The sequence below is a fragment of the Pleurodeles waltl genome, chromosome 1_1, assembly GCF_031143425.1.
Source record: "Pleurodeles waltl isolate 20211129_DDA chromosome 1_1, aPleWal1.hap1.20221129, whole genome shotgun sequence".
NCBI classification, from domain to species: domain Eukaryota; kingdom Metazoa; phylum Chordata; class Amphibia; order Caudata; family Salamandridae; genus Pleurodeles; species Pleurodeles waltl.
The window spans coordinates 489,157,283-489,179,863 of NC_090436.1; positions in this window are offsets into that span (position 1 = coordinate 489,157,283).

Genomic DNA, 22,581 nt, shown 5'->3' on the forward strand with positions numbered 1-22,581 from the left:
CTGGTGAGAATATCCTCCCGTGATACCAAGTCGGAGATGAAAGCATGGTCAAGTTGTAAGGAGGTGGGTGTCTAAGTCAATTGGCTCCTCTCACTAACTACAGAGCCAAAGGGGCAGATTGGATTTTCGGATCCCTTTTCACAGTTCTACAAGCCAGAAGTGCTTCATCAGAATGTATGGAAATATTTATGACGCTGCCTAGTACTGGGAATACTGGAAAAGCCATACACTATTGAACTTACTTAGTTCCCTAGGGTGTCATTCATAACTATATCACTTCCATTTGCATCATTTATTTGGACTGCATCGTAAAAATATCGGTGGTGTTTAAATATAATGCAATTTCCTTTCTCAAAATAGAGTCAACTCAGACGCAGAAATTAGCAACCAATTAATGGTAGCACTCTAGCAGTGACAGGGTTTCACTCTGGAAGTAAGCTAAGTACAGTGTGAACTGCTACGCCCGGGAGACATGCTGTGCAGTTCCTTCCTGGCTGAGAATATAACCCCCCGGATGCAATGTTCATTTCTACATCACAAATGCCATTGGAGTGGATCCCATTGTCACTGTAAATTGAAATTTAATGTTAAGCCCCGAAGATTTTAACAGCTAATGCATATATGTCAACTTGGATCGTTTCACTTGTGATGAGCTTTAAGCCAGTCTGATCTTACGACTCTGAACCATACTTTTTCCATGTTTTTTTCATTTTTCAATAATTTTCTGTAAATGTTTCGAAACTCCTAGAATGTATTTGTTATTTTCTTTTTATTTTAACAGGGCAGTTTCTAATGTGTTCCAAGGCAAACACAGTATGATGCAAAATGTAACTTTCCATCGCGTGTGCTGTCCTAGGTTGACCCACAATTACTAGAAAGGTACTACATTTAGGGATAAGAGGCTTTTGTATAGATTCATGTACACAAGCCATTTAATCTGAATTTTGATTGTTTTCATAACCACACCTGGTGAATCACAGCAGAATTTAACAATGATAATGGCTCTTGTACCGCAAATTAACATCGTATTTTGCATATGTCTTGAAACATCCACCTGCTATTTAGTGAGAGACATGGGGAGAGTAAGAGCTGCTTTCTTAACCACTTCGCTGCCAGGCCTTTTCCCCCTCCTGTGCCAGGCCTTTTTTTGCCTATTTGGGGCAGTTCGCGCTTAGGCCCGCATAACTTTTTGTCCACATAAGCTAACCAAGCCAAATTTGCGTCCTTTTTTTCCAACATCCTAGGGATTCTGGAGGTACCCAGACTTTGTGGGTTCCCCTGAAAGAGGCCAAGAAATTGGCCAAAATACAGGGAAAATTTTGTTTTTTTCAAAAAAATTGGAAAAAGTGGCTGCAGAAGAAGGCTTGTGGTTTTTCCCCTAAAAATGGCATCAACAAAGGGTTTGCGGTGCTAAACTCAGCAGCTTCCCAGCTTTCAGGAACAGGCAGACTTGAATCCGAAAACCCAATTTTTCAACACAATTTTGGCATTTTACTGGGGCATACCCCATTTATGCAATTTTTTGTGCTTTCAGCCTCCTTCCAGTCAGTGACAGGAATGGTCATGAAACCAATGCTGGATCCCAGAAACCTAAACATTTCTGAAAAGTAGACAAAATTCTGAATTCAGCAAGGGGTCATTTGTGTAGATCCTACAAGGGTTTCCTACAGAAAATAACAGCTGAAAAAGAAAAATATTGAAATTGAGGTGAAAAAAACATCAATTTTTCTCTACTTTTTACTCTGTAACTTTTCCCTGCAATGTCAGATTATCGAAAGCAATATACCGTTACGTCTGCTGGACTCCTCTGGTTGCGGGGATATATAGGGTTTGTAGGTTCATCAAGAACCCGAGGAACCCAGAGCCAATAAATGAGCTGCACCCTGCAGTGCGTTTTCATTCTATACCGGGTATACAGTAATTCATTTGCTGAAATATAAGGAGTAAAAAATAGCTATCAAGAAAACCTTTGCATTTCCAAAAAGGGCATAAGATAAGGTGTTGAGGAGCAGTGGTTATTTGCACATCTCTGAATTCCGGGGTGACCATAGTAGCACGTGAATTACATGGAATTTCTCAAATAGATGTCTTTTTTACACACACCCCTATATTTGGAAGGAATAAATGTAGAGAAAGACAAGGGGCAATAACACTTGTTTTGCTATTCTATGTTCCCCCAAGTCTCCCGATAAAAATTATACCTCACTTGTTTGGGTAGGCCTAGCGCCCGCGACAGGATATGCCCCAAAACACAACGTGGACACATCACAGAAAACAGAGCTGTTTTTAGCAAAGTGACTACCTGTAGATTTTGGCCTCTAGCTCAGCCGCCACCTAGGGAAACCTACCAAACCTGTGCATTTCTGAAAACTAGAGACCTAGGGGGATCCAAGGAGGGGTGACTTGCGGGGCTCGGACCAGGTTCTGTTACCCAGAATCCTTTGCAAACCTCAAAATTTGGCTAAAAAAACACATGTTCCTCAAATTTCTGTGGCAGAAAGTTCTGGAATCTGAGAGGAGCCACAAATGTCCTTCCACCCAGCGTTCCCCCACGTCTCCCGATAAAAATGATACCTCACTTGTGTGGGTAGGCCTAGCGCCCGCGACAGGATATGCCCCAAAACACAACGTGGACATATCACAGAAAACAGAGCTGTTTTTAGCAAAGTGACTACCTGTAGATTTTGGCCTCTAGCTCAGCCGCCACCTAGGGAAACCTACCAAACCTATGCATTTCTGAAAACTAGAGACCTAGGGGAATCCAAGGAGGGGTGACTTGTGTGGCTCGGACCAGGTTCTGTTACCCAGAATCCTTTGCAAACCTCAAAATTTGGCTAAAAAAACACATGTTCCTCACATTTCTGTGGCAGAAAGTTCTGGAATCTGAGAGGAGCGACAAATTTCCTTCCACCCAGCATTCCCCCACGTCTCCCGATAAAAATGATACCTCACTTGTGTGGGTAGGCCTAGCGCCCGCGACAGGATATGCCCCAAAACACAACCTGGACACATCACCGAAAACAGAGCTGTTTTTAGCAAAGTGACTACCTGTAGATTTTGGCCTCTAGCTCAGCCGCCACCTAGGGAAACGTACCAAACCTGTGCATTTCTGAAAACTAGAGACCTAGGGGGATCCAAGGAGGGGTGACTTGCGGGGCTCGGACCAGGTTCTGTTACCCAGAATCCTTTGCAAACCTCAAAATTTGGCTAAAAAAACACATGTTCCTCACATTTCTGTGGCAGAAAGTTCTGGAATCTGAGAGGAGCCACAAATTTCCTTCCACCTAGCGTTCCCCCACGTCTCCCGATAAAAATGATACCTCACTTGTGTGGGTAGGCCTAGCGCCCGCGACAGGATATGCCCCAAAACACAACGTGGACATATCACAGAAAACAGAGCTGTTTTTAGCAAAGTGACTACCTGTAGATTTTGGCCTCTAGCTCAGCCGCCACCTAGGGAAACCTACCAAACCTGTGCATTTCTGAAAACTAGAGACCTAGGGGGATCCAAGGAGGGGTGACTTGTGTGGCTCGGACCAGGTTCTGTTACCCAGAATCCTTTGCAAACCTCAAAATTTGGCTAAAAAAACACATGTTCCTCACATTTCTGTGGCAGAAAGTTCTGGAATCTGAGAGGAGCCACAAATTTCCTTCCACCTAGCGTTCCCCCACGTCTCCCGATAAAAATTATACCTCACTTGTGTGGGTAGGCCTAGCGCCCGCGACAGGATATGCCCCAAAACACAACGTGGACATATCACAGAAAACAGAGCTGTTTTTAGCAAAGTGACTACCTGTAGATTTTGGCCTCTAGCTCAGCCGCCACCTAGGGAAACCTACCAAACCTGTGCATTTCTGAAAACTAGAGACCTAGGGGGATCCAAGGAGGGGTGACTTGCGGGGCTCGGACCAGGTTCTGTTACCCAGAATCCTTTGCAAACCTCAAAATTTGGCTAAAAAAACACATGTTCCTCACATTTCTGTGGCAGAAAGTTCTGGAATCTGAGAGGAGCCACAAATTTCCTTCCACCTAGCGTTCCCCCACGTCTCCCGATAAAAATGATACCTCACTTGTGTGGGTAGGCCTAGCGCCCGCGACAGGATATGCCCCAAAACACAACGTGGACATATCACAGAAAACAGAGCTGTTTTTAGCAAAGTGACTACCTGTAGATTTTGGCCTCTAGCTCAGCCGCCACCTAGGGAAACCTACCAAACCTGTGCATTTCTGAAAACTAGAGACCTAGGGGGATCCAAGGAGGGGTGACTTGCGGGGCTCGGACCAGGTTCTGTTACCCAGAATCCTTTGCAAACCTCAAAATTTGGCTAAAAAAACACATGTTCCTCAAATTTCTGTGGCAGAAAGTTCTGGAATCTGAGAGGAGCCACAAATTTCCTTCCACCCAGCGTTCCCCCACGTCTCCCAATAAAAATGATACCTCACTTGTGTGGGTAGGCCTAGCGCCCGCGACAGGATATGCCCCAAAACACAACGTGGACATATCACAGAAAACAGAGCTGTTTTTAGCAAAGTGACTACCTGTAGATTTTGGCCTCTAGCTCAGCCACCACCTAGGGAAACCTACCAAACCTGTGCATTTCTGAAAACTAGAGACCTAGGGGAATCCAAGGAGGGGTGACTTGCGGGGCTCGGACCAGGTTCTGTTACCCAGAATCCTTTGCAAACCTCAAAATTTGGCTAAAAAAACACATGTCCCTCACATTTCTGTGGCAGAAAGTTCTGGAATCTGAGAGGAGCTACAAATTTCCTTCCACCCAGCGTTCCCCCAAGTCTCCCGATAAAAATGATACCTCACTTGCGTGGGTAGGCCTAGCGCCGGCGACAGGAAACACCCCAAAGCGCAACGTGGACACATCCTAAATTTTGGAAAAAAACAGAGGTGTTTTTTGCGAAGTGCCTACCTGTAGATTTTGGCCTCTAGCTCAGCCGGCACCTAGGGAAACCTACCAAACCTGTCCATTTCTGAAAACTAGAGACCTAGGGGAATCCAAGGAGGGGTGACTTGCGGGGCTCGGACCAGGTTCTGTTACCCAGAATCCTTTGCAAAACTCAAAATGTGGCTAAAAAAACACATGTCCCTCACATTTCTGTGGCAGAAAGTTCTGGAATCTGAGAGAAGCTACAAATTTCCTTCCACCCAGCGTTCCCCCAAGTCTCCCGATAAAAATGATACCTCACTTGCGTGGGTAGGCCTAGCGCCGGCGACAGGAAACACCCCAAAGCGCAACGTGGACACATCCTAAATTTTGGAAAAAAACAGAGGTGTTTTTTGCGAAGTGCCTACCTGTAGATTTTGGCCTCTAGCTCAGCCGGCACCTAGGGAAACCTACCAAACCTGTGCATTTCTGAAAACTAGAGACCTAGGGGAATCCAAGGAGGGGTGACTTGCGGGGCTCGGACCAGGTTCTGTTACCCAGAATCCTTTGCAAACCTCAAAATTTGGCTAAAAATACACATGTTACTCACATTTCTGTGGCAGAAAGTTCTGGAATCTGAGAGGAGCCACAAATTTCCTTCTACCCAGCGTTCCCCCAAGTCTCCCGATAAAAATGATACATCACTTGTGTGGGTAGGACTAGCGCCCACGAAAGGAAAGGGCCCAAAACACAACGTGGACACATCACATTTTTTTATAAAAAGCAGTGCCTACCTGTGGATTTTGCCCTGTAGCTCAGCCGACACCTGAGGAAACCTAGCAAACCAGTGCATTTTTGAAAACTAGAAACCCAGGGGAATCCAAGATGGGGTGACTTGCAGGGCTCTGACCAGGTTATGTTACCCAGAATCCTTTGCAAACATCAAAATTTGGCCCAAAAAACACTTTTTCCTCTCATTTCGGTGACAGAAAGTTCTGGAATCTGAGAGGAGCCACAAATTTCCTTCCACCCAGCGTTCCCCTAAGTCTCTCGATAAAAATGGTACATCACTTCTGTGGGTAGGCCTAGCGCCCACAAAAGGAAATGGCCCAAAACACAACGTGGACACAACATATTTTTTCACAGAAAACAGAGGTGTTTTTTGCAAGGTGCCTACCTGTGGTGTTTGGCCTGTAGCTCAGCCGGCCCCAGGGGGGGGGCAGAAATGCCCTAAAATAAATTTGCCCCCCCAACCCCCACCCTCCCCCGCCGGGAGCGACCCTTGCCTACGGGGTCGCTCCCCCTGCGTGACATTGGCACCAACAAACAAATCCTCGGTGCCTAGTGGTTTCTGCCCCCTTGGGGGCAGATTGACCTAAAATTGGCCAATCTGCCCCCAGGGGGGCAGAAATGGTCTAAATACAATTTGCCCCCCCAGGGGAGCGACCCTTGCCTGATGGGTCGCTCCCCATCTCTAAAAAAAGAAACAACAAAAAAAAAACACACAAAAAAAAAATTGCCCTGGCGCCTAGAGTGTTCTGCCCCCCCCCGGGGGCAGTTCTGCCTAATAATAGGCCGATCTGTCCCCCGGGGGGCAGAAATGGCCTAAAATAAATTTGCCCCCCCCCCGGGAGCGACCCTTGCCTACGGGGTCGCTCCCCCTGCGTGACATTGGTGCCAAAAAACAAATCCCCGGTGCCTAGTGGTTTCTGCCCCCTTGGGGGCAGATTGACCTAAAATTGGCCAATCTGCCCCCAGGGGGGCAGAAATGGTCTAAATACAATTTGCCCCCCCAGGGGAGCGACCCTTGCCTGATGGGTCGCTCCCCATCTCTAAAAAAAGAAACAACAAAAAAAAAACACACAAAAATAAAATTGCCCTGGCGCCTAGAGTGTTCTGCCCCCCCCCCCCGGGGGCAGTTCGGCCTAATAATAGGCCGATCTGTCCCCCGGGGGGGCAGAAATGGCCTAAAATAAATTTGCCCCCCCTAACCCCCACCCCCCCCCCCGGGAGCGACCCTTGCCTACGGGGTCGCTCCCCCTGCGTGACATTGGCGCCAACAAACAAATCCCCGGTGCCTAGTGGTTTCTGCCCCCTTGGGGGCAGATTGACCTAAAATTGGCCAATCTGCCCCCAGGGGGGCAGAAATGGTCTAAATACAATTTGCCCCCCCAGGGGAGCGACCCTTGCCTGATGGGTCGCTCCCCATCTCTAAAAAAAGAAACAACAAAAAAAAAACACACAAAAATAAAATTGCTCTGGCGCCTAGAGTGTTCTGCCCCCCCCCCCGGGGGCAGTTCGGCCTAATAATAGGCCGATCTGTCCCCCGGGGGGGGCAGAAATGGCCTAAAATAAATTTGCCCACCCCAACCCCCACCCCCCCCGGGAGCGACCCTTGCCTACGGGGTCGCTCCCCCTGCGTGACATTGGCGCCAACAAACAAATCCCCGGTGCCTAGTGGTTTCTGCCCCCTTGGGGGCAGATTGACCTAAAATTGGCCAATCTGCCCCCAGGGGGGCAGAAATGGTCTAAATACAATTTGCCCCCCCAGGGGAGCGACCCTTGCCTGATGGGTCGCTCCCCATCTCTAAAAAAAGAAACAACAACAAAAAAACACACAAAAAAAAAATTGCCCTGGCGCCTAGAGTGTTCTGCCCCCCCCCGGGGGCAGTTCGGCCTAATAATAGGCCGATCTGTCCCCCGGGGGGCAGAAATGGCCTAAAATAAATTTGCCCCCCCAACCCCCCCCCCCCCCCGGGAGCGACCCTTGCCTACGGGGTCGCTCCCCCTGCGTGACATTGGTGCCAAAAAACAAATCCCCGGTGCCTAGTGGTTTCTGCCCCCTTGGGGGCAGATTGACCAAAAATTGGCCAATCTGCCCCCAGGGGGGCAGAAATGGTCTAAATACAATTTGCCCCCCCAGGGGAGCGACCCTTGCCTGATGGGTCGCTCCCCATCTCTAAAAAAAGAAACAACAAAAAAAAAACACACAAAAAAAAAATTGCCCTGGCGCCTAGAGTGTTCTGCCCCCCCCCCCCCGGGGGCAGTTCGGCCTAATAATAGGCCGATCTGTCCCCCGGGGGGGCAGAAATGGCCTAAAATAAATTTGCCCCCCCAACCCCCACCCCCCCCCCCGGGAGCGACCCTTGCCTACGGGGTCGCTCCCCCTGCGTGACATTGGTGCCAAAAAACAAATCCCCGGTGCCTAGTGGTTTCTGCCCCCTTGGGGGCAGATTGACCTAAAATTGGCCAATCTGCCCCCAGGGGGGCAGAAATGGTCTAAATACAATTTGCCCCCCCAGGGGAGCGACCCTTGCCTGATGGGTCGCTCCCCATCTCTAAAAAAAGAAACAACAAAAAAAAACCACACAAAAAAAAAATTGCCCTGGCGCCTAGAGTGTTCTGCCCCCCCCCCCCGGGGGCAGTTCGGCCTAATAATAGGCCGATCTGTCCCCCGGGGGGGCAGAAATGGCCTAAAATAAATTTGCCCCCCCAACCCCCACCCCCCGCCCCCCGGGAGCGACCCTTGCCTACGGGGTCGCTCCCCCTGCGTGACATTGGCGCCAAAAACCAAATCCCCGGTGCCTAGTGGTTTCTGCCCCAAAATCGGCCAATCTGCCCCCAGGGGGGCAGAAATGGTCTAAATACAATTTGCCCCCCAGGGGAGCGACCCTTGCCTGATGGGTCGCTCCCCATCTCTAAAAAAAAGAAAGAACAAAAAAAAAAAACACAAAAAAAAAAATTGCCCTGGCGCCTAGAGGTTTCTTCCCCCCCTGGGGGCAGATCGGCCTAATAATAGGCCGATCTGCCCCCAGGGGGGGCAGAAATGGCCTAAAATAAATTGCCCTCCCCCCCAGGGAGCGACCCTTGCCTAAGGGGTCGCTCCCTTTGCGTGAAATTCACGCAAAGAAAAAACTCCCTGGTGTCTAGTGGTTTCTACCCCCCTTGGGGGCAGATTGGCCTCATCAAAATAGGCCAATCTGCCCCCAAGGGAGGCAGAAATGGCCAAAATATAATTTTCCCCCAAGGGGAGCGACCCTTGCCTAAGGGGTCGCTCCCCACCAAAAAAAAAAAAAATGAAACAAAAAAAAAAAAAAAGGTCCCTGGTGCCTAGAGGTTTCTGCCCCCCCTGGGGGCAGATCGGCCTAATAGTAGGCCGATCTGCCCCCAGGGGGGGCAGAAAAGGCTTTCCCGAAAATATGCCCCCCCTGGGAGCGACCCTTGCCCAAGGGGTCGCTCCCTTTTGTCAATAACAATAATAAAAATAAAAAAAACCCTGGTGTCTAGTGGTTTCTACCCCCCTTGGGGGCAGATTGGCCTCATCAAAATAGGCCAATCTGCCCCCAAGGGGGGCAGAAATGGCCAAAATATAATTTTCCCCCAAGGGGAGCGACCCTTGCCTAAGGGGTCGCTCCCCACCTCAATAAAAAAAAATGAACCAAAAAAAAAAAAAAAAAAAAAAAATGGTCCCTGGTGCCTAGAGGTTTCTGCCCCCCCTGGGGGCAGATCGGCCTAGTAAGGCCGATCTGCCCCCAGGGGGGGCAGAAAAGGCCTTTTCAAAAAAATGCCCCCCCTGGGAGCGACCCTTGCCCAAGGGGTCGCTCCCTTTAGTCAATTTCAAAGAAAAAAAAAAAAATCCCTGGTGTCTAGTGGGGTTTCAAAAGCCGGATTGCAAGCAATCCGGCTTTTGAAACCCTCTGAGGGACTTCAAAGGGAAGGAAATACTTTTCCTTCCCTTTGAAGCCCCTCCGGGCCTCCCAAGTGATTGAAAAAGAAATGCTTTTGCATTTCTTTTTCAATCGCGCTGGAAGCAGAGCTTCCAGCGCGACTAGGGAGGCCCCTGTGACAAATCAGCGCGCGCTCGCGCACTGACGTCACAGGGGGGGGTGGGGGGGCCCGGGGGTGGAAGGGGAAGGGATTCCCCGGTCAGCCCTGACCTGGGGGGGTGGGGGGGCGTCCCTCGGGAGGAGCGCTAGCGCTTCTCCCGAGGGAAGCATTCAGGACGTAATGGTTACGTCCATGGCGCCACACGGGCGCTGCCATGGACGTAACCATTACGTCCGTGGCGGGGAAGGGGTTAAAGTAAATATAGTCAGGTGAATATGTCAGTGACAAAATTAACTTTTAGAACTAAAAAAAACACAGGGGTTTGCCAGTTATAGTTTGCAGAGCTAACTATAACTTGCACCCCTGCCATGCGCTGCTCATGACCTCACATATTACATCCCTCATGACATTATTTAGGACATTACTGATGACATCCCCACCCAGAGGTAGGCAAACCATCTGCAGACAGACAGCCACATGCTGCACATGTTTTGCAGACAGGCCCAGCATCCACCCAGAGACAGCCAAACCCACGTTTTACATTGCCTTTGCTTGTGCATGGAATGGGGTTAGCCCCAGGGCCTGTATTGCAGCCAGGCACTTCTTTCAACTCCCCGCAGGCAGACAACACCATGATGTGCACAGCTTTTTGCCAATGCCAGCAGGAGGATGGTCACAGATCTTGGCCAGCCTCCCGGACCTGTGGCCAGCCCCCAGCATGCTGCCAAACCCAGACCATTCACAGTGGTGACTCTCAGCCCCCACTTGAAGGATCACCGTGAATCTTTACAAGAAGAAACTAGTCAAAAAAGAGCACCTTTTGGGAAAGGTTTGTGCAGATTTGTCAAATAGTGTCAGAGTTTTTAGCAACACAATTCCTATGGAAATGCTGAGCTGTGAATGCAGAAACTTCGCAGTCTGGGTGGAGAACTCTGCAAATAAAAAGACAGAAAAGGGCCTACCTTTTTATGTGCAGAGTTCTCCACCCTGACAGCAGAGTCTCCGCAGTCCTAAACTTACTATTAACTTGTAGATTGTGAATAGCGAACAAATATAAATCTCCACAGAACTTTCTAAATAAAAGTTCTCTTTTTTGCCAAGTTTGTGCGAGGAAAGTTTTAGGGTGACACGTCAAGCGGGGGCGAGAAAAAAGTGGGATTCCAAAACACAAAATTCCCATAGATATTCCATAGACTTCTTCAGGCAATGCTACTGCAAAAACTGCTTAATGGAATTACAGCAAATTTGACAGAGAGCTAGATCTTGCCCTGCAGAATGTGCATTTGTTATTTGGTGTAAATCTGTTCAGTAGTTTTGAATAAATTTAGGTTAAAAAATATTTGTATATGTGGATGGTTGGTTACAAGGGGCTCTCACCGATCACTCTGACTGACTGCCACCAACATGAGAAAAACATTGCTGGCAGCCATTACAGAACTCGGGGAATTAGTACCCTGTCTTGAAGTTGTAAAAGTAATTATAAATAAGGGAGCAGAGTAGGGATAACTTACCCTCCTTAAGCCCTGTAGGGGTAACGCATAGGGACCCCCCCCCGGGGCCAAAATAAAAAAGATTTTTTTTTGTTATGATCCTGCCGGATTCCTGTGGGATTATGGGGAAAAAAATTGAAATTTGCAGCTGCCATTTTTTTAAAACAAATATGGGGAGGGGCGTGAGTAGGGTCCTCCTCTCTGAACCCACTTTAGGCCATGGAGAACTCACCCAGGGGCCTTGCCATGTACTGCTAATTATCCTACATATTACATACATAAAATCTTCTATAACATCATTGATAATCTCACTGCAACCTTTGCAATGAAATTATTGATGAGACATCTGTGCATGGTGGGGGCGCGAGCTATAGTTACTTTAGGGCATGAGTTACAGTTACTTGAGATAACTATGAATGGTAAATTTCTATGTTTTGTTTAGTTTAAAACATTACATTGTTACTGAATATTTCACCAACTATAATGTTACTTTAACCTCAGGGTATATATGTATATACATATATATACATATATATACATATATAAAAACCAAAGGTTACAGGAACGTTATAGTTAGGTTCTGAATTCACTGGTACAAAACCACAGACATTCAGCATGTATTGTTAGAGTTCTTTTAAGTAACTATAACTCGTGCCTAAGGTAACTATAACTCTCACACTTGCCATGCACAATTTTCTTACCAATAATTTTATTGCAAATGTTGCAGTGACAAAGATACCATACAAGATCTAATCTATGATATAATATGTGGAGTAATTAGCTGTGCATGGCAAAGGCGTGAGTTATAGTTACCTTAGGAAGCAAGAATATAAAATATTTAAAAGAACTCTAACAATACATGCTGAATTTCTGTGGTTTTGTACTAGTAAATTCAGAACCTAACTAAAACGTCCTTGTAAACATTGTTTTTTCAGTGAATTTCAATTTTTTGTGCGTAAAGCAATTTCAATCACTATATGTTATCCCAACCCCCACAACGCACGGTCTTTGGCCGTGTGTGGCGGGGATTGGCCTCAAGGTCTGGCCTACAACCAGGCCTTGCAGCCAAGACTTTATAACCACCCAACCCCACGCCAACCACGTCCTTTGGCTGTGGGCAGTACAGGTGGGCCACAGGGCCTGTCTCTGTCAGTGGATCTGTGAGTGGGTGTGTGAGTGTTTCAGTGTGTCTGAAAGTGGGTGTGTGAGTCTGAGTGGGTGTGGGGGTGCATGAGTGTCTGAGTGGGTGTGTGAGTGGCCACATGAGTCTCTGAGTGCATGTATGAGTGAATGAATTAGTGTATGAATGAGTCTGTGGTTTTTCTTTCAAATTTTTCCATATGCGCAAATAATTCACGAAAATTTGTGAATTTTCACGAATATCACGTATGCTGATGCAAAATTATTTTAAACCCATAATGTGCACCTAAAACACACCTATATCACACCCCTGGGATCAGGGTACCTCCACCCTGACCCCTTATACCACTTTCAATTTGAATTTCATGTCCCATGAAATAAAATGGCGGCCTCAACTTTGTAGTTGCGGTCAGCCAAGTTCAACGCTTCTTTACGCACGTGCATTCACAAAAAAATCACGAATTTTACAATTTATTCACTAATTATTCACGTCCAGGGATATACACATTTATTTTCTCTTTAATATCTCAAAAACTACTGAACAGATTCAGACCAAAAAAGCAAAAGTGTAATCTGCTTACTGACAGCTAGCTTTCTGCCACATTTCGTGTAATTCCATCCAGTGGTGCAACCTGTAGCCATAGCTAAAAATCCTATGGAAATTAACATTGGAAATGCAACATTTTTGAGCCCCCATTGTCTCGGCCCCCGCTTGACGGATCACCCCAAAACTTTCCATGATCATCAAGAATCACCACAGCATTGTTTGGGGAATATTTTGTGAAGATTCGTCAAATGGTGCCAAAGATATAGGCAAGTCAATAACGCTTTTCCTATGTAAACATGATCCTAACTATAACTACCTAGTGACAAACGCCACTAGGTTATATAAATATATTGTAGGCATGTCAAAAAGGTCCTATGGAAAAATGAATGGGGAAAACGTGTTTTGGGACACCCTCTTTTTCTCTGCCCCATTTGACAGATCACCCTGAAACTTTCAAGACAGAAGCTGAACTTAGCAACTTTTGAAAGTTTTGTGAAGATTCTCCAAATGGCGCCAAAGTTATTAGCAAAACAAAAAACACTTTTATATAGAAACTAGCTCCCAACTATAAATATCTAGTGGTGATCACCATAGCTCTATATATATATTACCTAGTGGTGATCCAAAACACGTTTTCCCCATTCAATTTTCCTTAGGACCTTTAGACATGCCTACAGCTCAAATCACTGAACGGAATGACACCAAATTTGGTACGAAGCTAGAGTCTGTTCCATAGATCATCATTTTTGTGATTTGTTGCGATTCCATCCAGTAGGTTCAGAGACAATTAAGTTTAAAAAATAGATATATAGGAATAAGGATCCTCTGCAGATCCACTATGTATCGAACCACGAATCAACTCGCCACAGGAAGAATCTGATTTGTTGCCCACAACCTGAGAGAAATGTTGCGGCCACCATTTTCTTTTGTTGGTAAACGGTGCACAGGACTGAAATGTGGGGGACTATTGAGTTGATGGGGCTAGGTAGTAGGTTCCCTGAGCCCATCTGGGTGACATAGTTGTGGTGATGGGCAAATAATGCCTTTGAAATGTGGAAAATGTTTTTTTTTACACTTCGCAAGATCGTAGATCCACCCATGGGGCTCAGCGCGGCCCCTGGTGTGAATCCGCGGAGCTCGGGAAACGTAAAAAAAAAAAAACTAAATTCTAATAGAGACACATTCAGAATTACTCACAGAGAGACACTCTCACACCCAGTCTGACATACAGACACTGCAACACCTACTCTCACACCTACAGAGATGCTATTACATCTACTGTCACAGACACTCTCACTCCCACCCTTCATCCAGGTATACACTGTCATATTCCCTCTCACACCCAGACACAGATTCTCACACTCAGTCTCACACTAACAGAGACTCTCACATGTAGTGTCAAACCTAAAGACACACTCTGACACTCATCCTCACACCCAGACTGCTACTCTCACACCCAGTCTGACATGTAGGCAGACACTGTCTCACCCACTCTCACACCTACAGAGATGCTGTTACATTAACTGTCACATCTGCACAGACACTCTAACATTCATTCTCACACTCAGAGAGGCACTCTCACAGCCACCCTCATATCCAGGCAGATACTGTCACACTCACTCTTACACCCAGACAGAGACTCCCACGCTCAGTCTCACACTAACATAGACGGTCTCACATGTAGTGTCAAACCCAGGGACACACTGACACTCACAATCAGACAGCTACTCTCACGCTCGGTATGACATCCAGGCAGACAATGCTACAAGCACTTTCACACCTACACAGACAGTCTCACACTCACTCTTACACTCAGAGAGACACTTTCACACCCACCCTCGTATCCACAAAATTGTTTTTTTTCTTTTACGAGATCCGCAGAGCCATTCGCGGATCCGAACGACATTTGAAAAGGAAAAGAAGTATATAAATATTCACTGCAAAGAAAAAAAAGGTTACAGGGACATTATAGTTAGCACATAGAATTTAAAAAACCTTAGAAATTCATTGCATAAACCAAAGGTTACATGGACGTTGCAGATAGGTTCTAAATTTACTCGTGCAAAACTGTAGAAACTCAGCAGTTATAGTTACCTGAGCTAACTATAACTTGTTCTCCAGTAATGCTCTGCTTATGACTTCACATATTACATAACTCATGACATAGTGACATCACTGATGACATCACGAATGACATCTCATATGACATCACTGATGACATCATCCAGTGAGTGTAAGTGGTTGCATTGATGTGTGAGTGGTTCTGTGAGTAGGTCTATGGGTGAATGAGTGGTTGAATCATTTGCTGTATGTGAGAGTGAATGGATGTGTAAGATATTGTATGGGTGAGCAAGTGACTGTGTGAGTAGCTGCATTTCATTGAGTGAGTGGGTCTGTGGGTGGCTGTATGGGTGAGTGAGTGGGTGTCAGAGTGGTTGTCTCGGTAATTGAATGAGTGTCTCTGTATTGGTGAGTGAGTTGGTGAGTCAGTTACTGTATGGGGGAGTCAGTGAGTGTATGAATGGCTGAAAGTATAACTGAGTGGCTGTGTCAGTGACTGTATGGGAGAGTGAGTGGATGTGTGAGTGGCTGTATTTTAAACTGAGTGGGTGTGTGTCAGTTTTTATATAAGAGAGTGAGTGGATATGTGAAATCTTGTGTTGATCAGTGAGTGGCTGAGTGAGTGGCTGCATGGGTGAGTGATTTGGTGTGCTAGTGCATGTTCATGTGAGTAAGTTGGTGTGTGAATACTTGTATGGTTGAATGATTGCTTGTATAAGTGACCGTACTGATGAGCCAGTGACTGTTAGTGACTGTATGGGTGAGTCTGTGGGTGTGTCAGTGCTTCTACAGCTGACTGACTGGATGTGTCACTAGATGAATGATCTATGAATGGGCTGCGTGAGTTATTGTATGTGTGTGTGTGAGTTGGGGTGTCAGTGGGTGTATGGGTGTATGAGTGGGTGCTTAAGTAACTGTATGAGTCTGTGAATACCTCAGTTAGTAGTGTATGGGTGAGTGAGAGGTTGTGTTTGTGAATGACTGAATGAGTGTCCGTACATCACTACTTTTGTGCATCTCTGAATAAGTATGTGAGTAGATGTGCATGTGTAGGTATACAAGAGTTTGTATGAGGAAATGAGTGGGTGTATAACTGTTTGTGTGGATGATGTCATGAGCGATATCATATGAGATGTCATCAGTAGCTATACCTGCTGAATGTCTACGGTTGTGCACGAGTAAATTCAGAAACTAACTATTACGTCCATGTAACCTTTGTTTTTTTCAGTGAATTTCTAAGTTTTTTGTATTCTATTTCCTAATTATTAAGTCCCTGCAACCTTTGTTGTTTTCAGTGAATATGTGTGTGTGTGTGTGTGTGTATATCTATATACGTATCTATCTATCTATCTATCTTGGATCTGTACGTTTATAACTAATTAGAGGTTGCAAGTATACAAACAGGGTATCACAGTAACACTGCTTCTTGACATCTGTGCAATACTCCTCCTGTTTCAGAGAATTGTCCAGTTTTATGCATACCTTGGAGCATTTAGCACATTGGTAAATTAACAGGACTCCTTTAACTTGAAAATCATAATCTTAGCGCATCTAAATGGCAGTCACTAAACTGAAATCAACTGGGTGCTACAAAATGGAAAGAAAACGCAAGTTGTCTGTTGTGGGCACCAAGGACTGCATTACAGAAAACAACACAAAAACAAAAATATTTGACTATCGTTTCTATTTATATGCTGGCAGTTCTCTCCACTAAGCTACTGATTTCAAGCCCAATGGTACATTTCTGATATCACAAACAAGTCTGCACATCTATCAGGATTCTGAGTTGTGCCCTACCAATATCCCCTAACAGACTTTACCAATCACGAGATAAAACCTAGAAAAATGTATTAAAGGAAAATGCCCAGTCAAAAGTCAGAAACTGTGAATGTTGATGCAACAACACTGAATCCACATGATCTGCCTCTTTTTGAAGTTCTGAACTTAGGGTCTGTTCCACAATTGTTTGCTATTTTTAAAGTTATTTTACAAGTAGTATCTTTATGGCTGCTTACACAAATATTGGACTGTCCCTCCTTTTTATGTGTAGAGACCCTGTAGTCATAAAGAAACTACTTGTAAAGTACATTTATGAATAGTAAAGAATGGCAAACTTACACAAAAGTGTAAGATTACCTTTGTGAATCAGACCCTCGGTATTTACAGCACCTGGTAAAAACTTAACCAAGCGTATCATTATTTGCAAATAAGTAACCCGTAGGATAATTGATGCTATATATTATGCCTTACTCAGAATCAGGCCCTAAGCCGCCCCATCGGCGAGCCATTTTTTGAGGTCACATCCCTTCTTAGACTTCATCAGTTCACATACGAGTTTTACAGAGAATATAATTTCTGAAAGAAAGATGTTCACTTTATTATTTTCCCTGAGAACTGCTATAGCATTCTTTCGGTGTCAAATTTCAAATACAAACTTTGGCCTTCTTTTAAAATGACCCTTCAATTTAGTATAGGTTGCCTTTAAAACTTTTTCTGCAGTCAATGATACAAAGATTTTGCCATATGGCCTTTCCTAGTCCATACTGTATTGGTGCATTTAATTGCCAGTGATAAAGAAACTTAGGGCCTCATTTACCAAGAGCTTGCATTGTCCTTGCATGTCTCAAGTCATTGCAAGGCAATGCAAGTCCTATAGTGGGATTTAAGTCCATGCAAATTTACATTGAATCAGTGTGATTTAGTAAAGTAAGTAACACAAGGCAGCGCATATCGCTGCCTAGCATTAGCTTGTGGCAGGGAGGATTTCCATGGGTGAAGTATGGGTGTTCCCATGCATCCTCCCATGGATTTTGGTGCATTCCCACATTTTACAAATAGCTGCATACCTGGGAATGCATCAAAATGGTACACCTCCCAGACACAAGCATAATGATGAGAAATATCCTTATTTTTAACTCATTACTTCTTTTTTCTACATGTGATGCATTACCCACCATACATAGGGACACAATTTTAAGGATTGGTTTTGTGCAGGAAGGGGTCCCTTATAGCACAAAAACAATCCTGCCTGTGACTCAGACACCCTTGCACCATTTTGCCCGCTTTGGTGTACACTGCACTAGGGCAAGGAGGCAGAAAGAAATGCACCATAACTTTGTATATATAGTACATTTCTCATTTCTCATATCTCCTTTCATGGAACGAGGCACAACAGGCTGACCTTTTTAGTAAGTCTTAGCCTAAGTCACCATACTGATGTCAAACTACTGAGTCAAGTGATTAAAATATTGAGCATGAAGTGGGGAAAGTAAGCATTGTGAAATGGATATATATGTACATAGGTGCAGGATTAGTGACTGCTGCCCGCAGCCATGGGAGAAACTGTGAATGGCTACTGAGTAAGTAAACACCCACAAGCACACCAAGATGCATAGTTTCAGGCATACCACTCATGCAAATCCATTTGTTGGAAAGGGCACACTTTCATGAATGGTTCTGCTACTCACTAACCAACACAAAATGGTTGATTATTAGCACTTTCCGGCACATAAATCCCTCCATCCATCATCGCATGCAAGGAAGATCATGGAAAATGCAGCTGAAATAAAGGAGGCAATTACCTCTCAGCTGCTTTTGGATGCAAGCCAGATATACCTATTAGTGGTTGTAACATACTGGTCAAAAACTGGTGCAGTGTGATAATTTGCTAACCAGCCTCTGTACTAATAAATCAGTTCACAAATTATCGATTCCTGGTGGGTCACAATTCTAGCTACCTTACGAGCATTAATGAGGTAGGTTACAAATTGCAACCCACTAGGAATGGCAGCCATCAACAGGCTGGTGACCTGATGGGGTCATCATCCTACCATGTCTGCATTTTTTTTTTTTTTTAAATGAGACTTGTTTTCCGTAAAGGAAAAATAGATGCATTAAAAACACACAAAAACAAAAGAGTACCTTTTATGTTTTTTTAAAGTAGGCATTTCTTCAGTGGAACCAGTGCCTACTCTTAAAAATGTTTTGGTCAGCATTCGCAATTCTGGGAAAAGCTTACCAACCCCTTTAGACGAGGTTGTTAAAAAATATTATTGTGCGAACAGAATCGGTCACAAAACATTAATATATGCCACTATGATTCGGTATTTTAAAGGGATGCCCTAAACATGCCTTTTCCAAATACCGAAGCAAAATTGAGTCGCAAGCCCAAATTGCGATTAGGTAACTTGTTACTGAATCCCAATTTGAGGTTTTACATAAGAAAAGGTATTTTGTGATCACAAAAGGCCCCATTCTGCTAATCGGACCATTTTTTACGCCAAAAATGCTTTTTAGTTCTGGCCCATGGTTCCGAATCAATTCATGGAACTGAGCACTGAACAATCTGGTAATGAAGACATGCCAGTACACATACAATTCACACTTTCCCTTACTGGTTCAGATACTCTAATGAGGGCAGGTGCACACACTTCCAGCACAGACAAAGGCACATGGTTTTGAATTATATGTTCATTTGCTTGTTCCTTAGGCCCTTTTCATAACATGTTGGAGTTTACGAATGCTGACACATTCAGCATGCTGTGCACCATTCAGTTACTCTAACCCTCTCCTTGACTTTTTACTGTTGCAGGGACTTTTTCTGCTTTGATGAGTCTTTTGCTTGACGTTTGTAGACAGCATGTGGACATGTTATTCTCAGGTGTACTTCAAATACCACGCATTAAGCGCATGCATTTTTAAGTAGTTGATAATGGTCGCTGAGTGTTGTTTCTGTCAGTGTTTGTAAATGATAAATTACAGCCCCAATAATGCCACATGGCGTGCAATGTATGTGTTCTCTGGATTAATTTCCGCATGCATCAAGTGATGTAAAATACATAACTTTGATTCATTTTTTTTCGATATTATCATGTGAAGCGTTTTGAAGTGTGTCATTTGTACACATTTCACATTTGTTATTTAATTTTTATTCATGATTGATTACTTAACAGGATTGCATAATAAAAGCACCTGCATCATATGACAAAGTACTGAGGTACTAACAGGTTGTACTAAAAATGAAAGAATATATAACACTTTAAAAAGAAACGTGCCGCTCACTCAGTTAAATTCCTTTCCACCAACATCAGACATTTTACAAAACGAATATTTAAAATTGGCTCCTTAGGATTGAAGGAACTAATTATGGCCTGTCGCCAAAGTTCTAGTATGTCTTGAATTGAGCAATTTGTGAGTCATTTTTTGCTTTCATATAATAAGACCACGTGTGTTCTGGTTTATTCCACATGTTTGTTCCACTTGTTTGCAGAGACTGCCCAAATTACTTTCCCTCACCATATCCTGCCTCGGGCATAATCCAGGGACTGTAGACAGCCAAATCGATAGGCCCAAAAATTATGGGCCAGACTTACAAGGCCCTTGCGCCTACTTGCGCCACACCACCGTAATTTTTTTTACGCTAATTTGGTGATAAGAAGGCCATTCCCGGCACCATATTTACAAAATGGCGCACTTAGTAACCCCTTGTGCCACATTATACCCGTGCCAGGTATAATGCATGCAATGGGCGTTCCCATGCAGGGAGGCCACAAAAAATGGCATAGTGAAATCTACAAGATTTCACTGTAACATTTTTTTCATCATTTTTAACGCCTGCTCGGGGCATGCATTAAAATGAAGGGCCCATAGTAACCTATGGGCCTCCCTAGTGCTTTGCTGCCCTAGCGCCATAACATATGCCACTAATCCAGCAAAGCACCACAATATCGTCATAAAGTATGATACTATTTTGTAAATGAGTGCCAATGTGCACCGTATTATAAATACGGCGCAACCATGGTGTCGATAGGTGGGACTGGGACGACGCAAGAAAAGTGGTGCATGGGACTGATGCGCCACTTTCTTGTAGAACTGGCTCTATGTTTTATAAAACTTGAGTAACCTACAGCAATATAGGCCTGAGAGTGCAATGAAGTAGTACTATTTAGACCCAAGGCCTCCAATTGTTTTGTCAAAGCCTGTAGGTCTTGGCAGTGCGATAATTTCCACAGGCTTTTGTTAAGGAGTTTTTTAAAGACTTGTAAATTGACGGGGGCATCCCAAAGTATTTGTGCTTGGAGGTTGGTCAGGGCTTCTTCCACATCACTGCTGGTCATTTCATCCCATAATAATTTATTTGAGAAGTATTATTTTGTTAAACTAGTTTTAAAACAACATTTTAAAAAAGCTCTTTGCCTTGCTTTGTCTTGCTTAGTATTCCTAAACTCTATGCGGATGTGGGTCAGAGACACAGAGCTTGGTATACGAAATAAAGTTTTGAGTGTTTTTGTAATTATTTTATCCAGGGTATTCGTTTTGCTCCTGCAGAGAGCTTCACAGTGAAAACAGATGGTAGGAAAAAGCTTGACATCCAAAACCTTTAATATAGGATCGCTGTTATAAATTGGGTTACTAGGTGGATGAGGTATGTACCCTGTCCAAGTAGGGACAACAAAAAGCCTCCAAATAGGTTTAGACTAATAGAGAACATTTATCTGACTAAAGTAATACCAAAATGACATAAATCCAATAAGAAGAAGTTGAGATATGATTTTTTAAAGACTAAGGCCCTCATTACAACCCTGGCGGTCGGTGTTAAATCAGCGGTAATATCGCAAACAGACCGGCGGAAAAAAAAATGGTATTACGACCGTGGCGGAAACCGCCAAAATAGACAGCCACTTTAACACTCCGACCGCCATGGTGGTACAAACAAACAGCGCGGCGGTAACCGCCAACAGACAGACGGAAGACAATGTACCGCCCACCCTATCACAAGCTACCTATCCGCCACCTTTTCCGGGGCGGAACCAACGCGAACAAAAACACGTCGGAAACTGTACACAGAAGGGAAAACACTGGAAACGGAGAGAACACTGCTGGGGCATCAGATCGAAATGAAACAGGCACCTCAGAGGGAGGGGGAGGAGGGGAACCTCAGCCAGATGAACGCACAACAGCACTTCTGCACGAGGGGGCTCCATGCCCATTGATGTATCCTGGGGAGTGCAAAGCCACAGTCTCTCAAGTCTCTCCAGTGGGTGGGTTGCCCACTGCTTTATCCTGGGGAGTGCAAAGCCACAGTCTCTCAAGTCTCTCCAGTGGGTGGGTTGCCCACTGCTTTATCCTGGGGAGTGCAAAGCCACAGTCCCTCAAGTCTCTCCAGTGGGTGGGTTGCCCACTGCTTTATCCTGGGGAGTGCAAAGCCACAGTCTCTCAAGTCTCTCCAGTGGGTGGGTTGTCCACTGCTTTAACCTGGGGAGTGCAAAGCCACAGTCTCTCAAGTGGATGACAGTCTCCACTGGTTCTGGAGGGGGCTTTGTGCCCAGAGTGCTTCATCCTGCTAAGGACTGGGGTAGTGGATGTGAATCTCCACTGGTTCTGGAGGGGGTTTTGTGCCCAGAGTGCTTCATCCTGCCAAGGACTGGGGTAGTGGATGCCTTTCTCCACTGGTTCTGGAGGGGGCTTTGTGCCCAGAGTGCTTCATCCTGCCAAGGACTGAGGTAGTGGATGCCTTTCTCCACTGGTTTTGGAGGGGGCTTTGTGCCCAGAGTGCTTCATCCTGCCAAGGACTGAGGTAGTGGATGTATCTCTCCAATGGTTCTGGAGGGGGCTTTGTGCCCGGAGTGCTTCATCCTG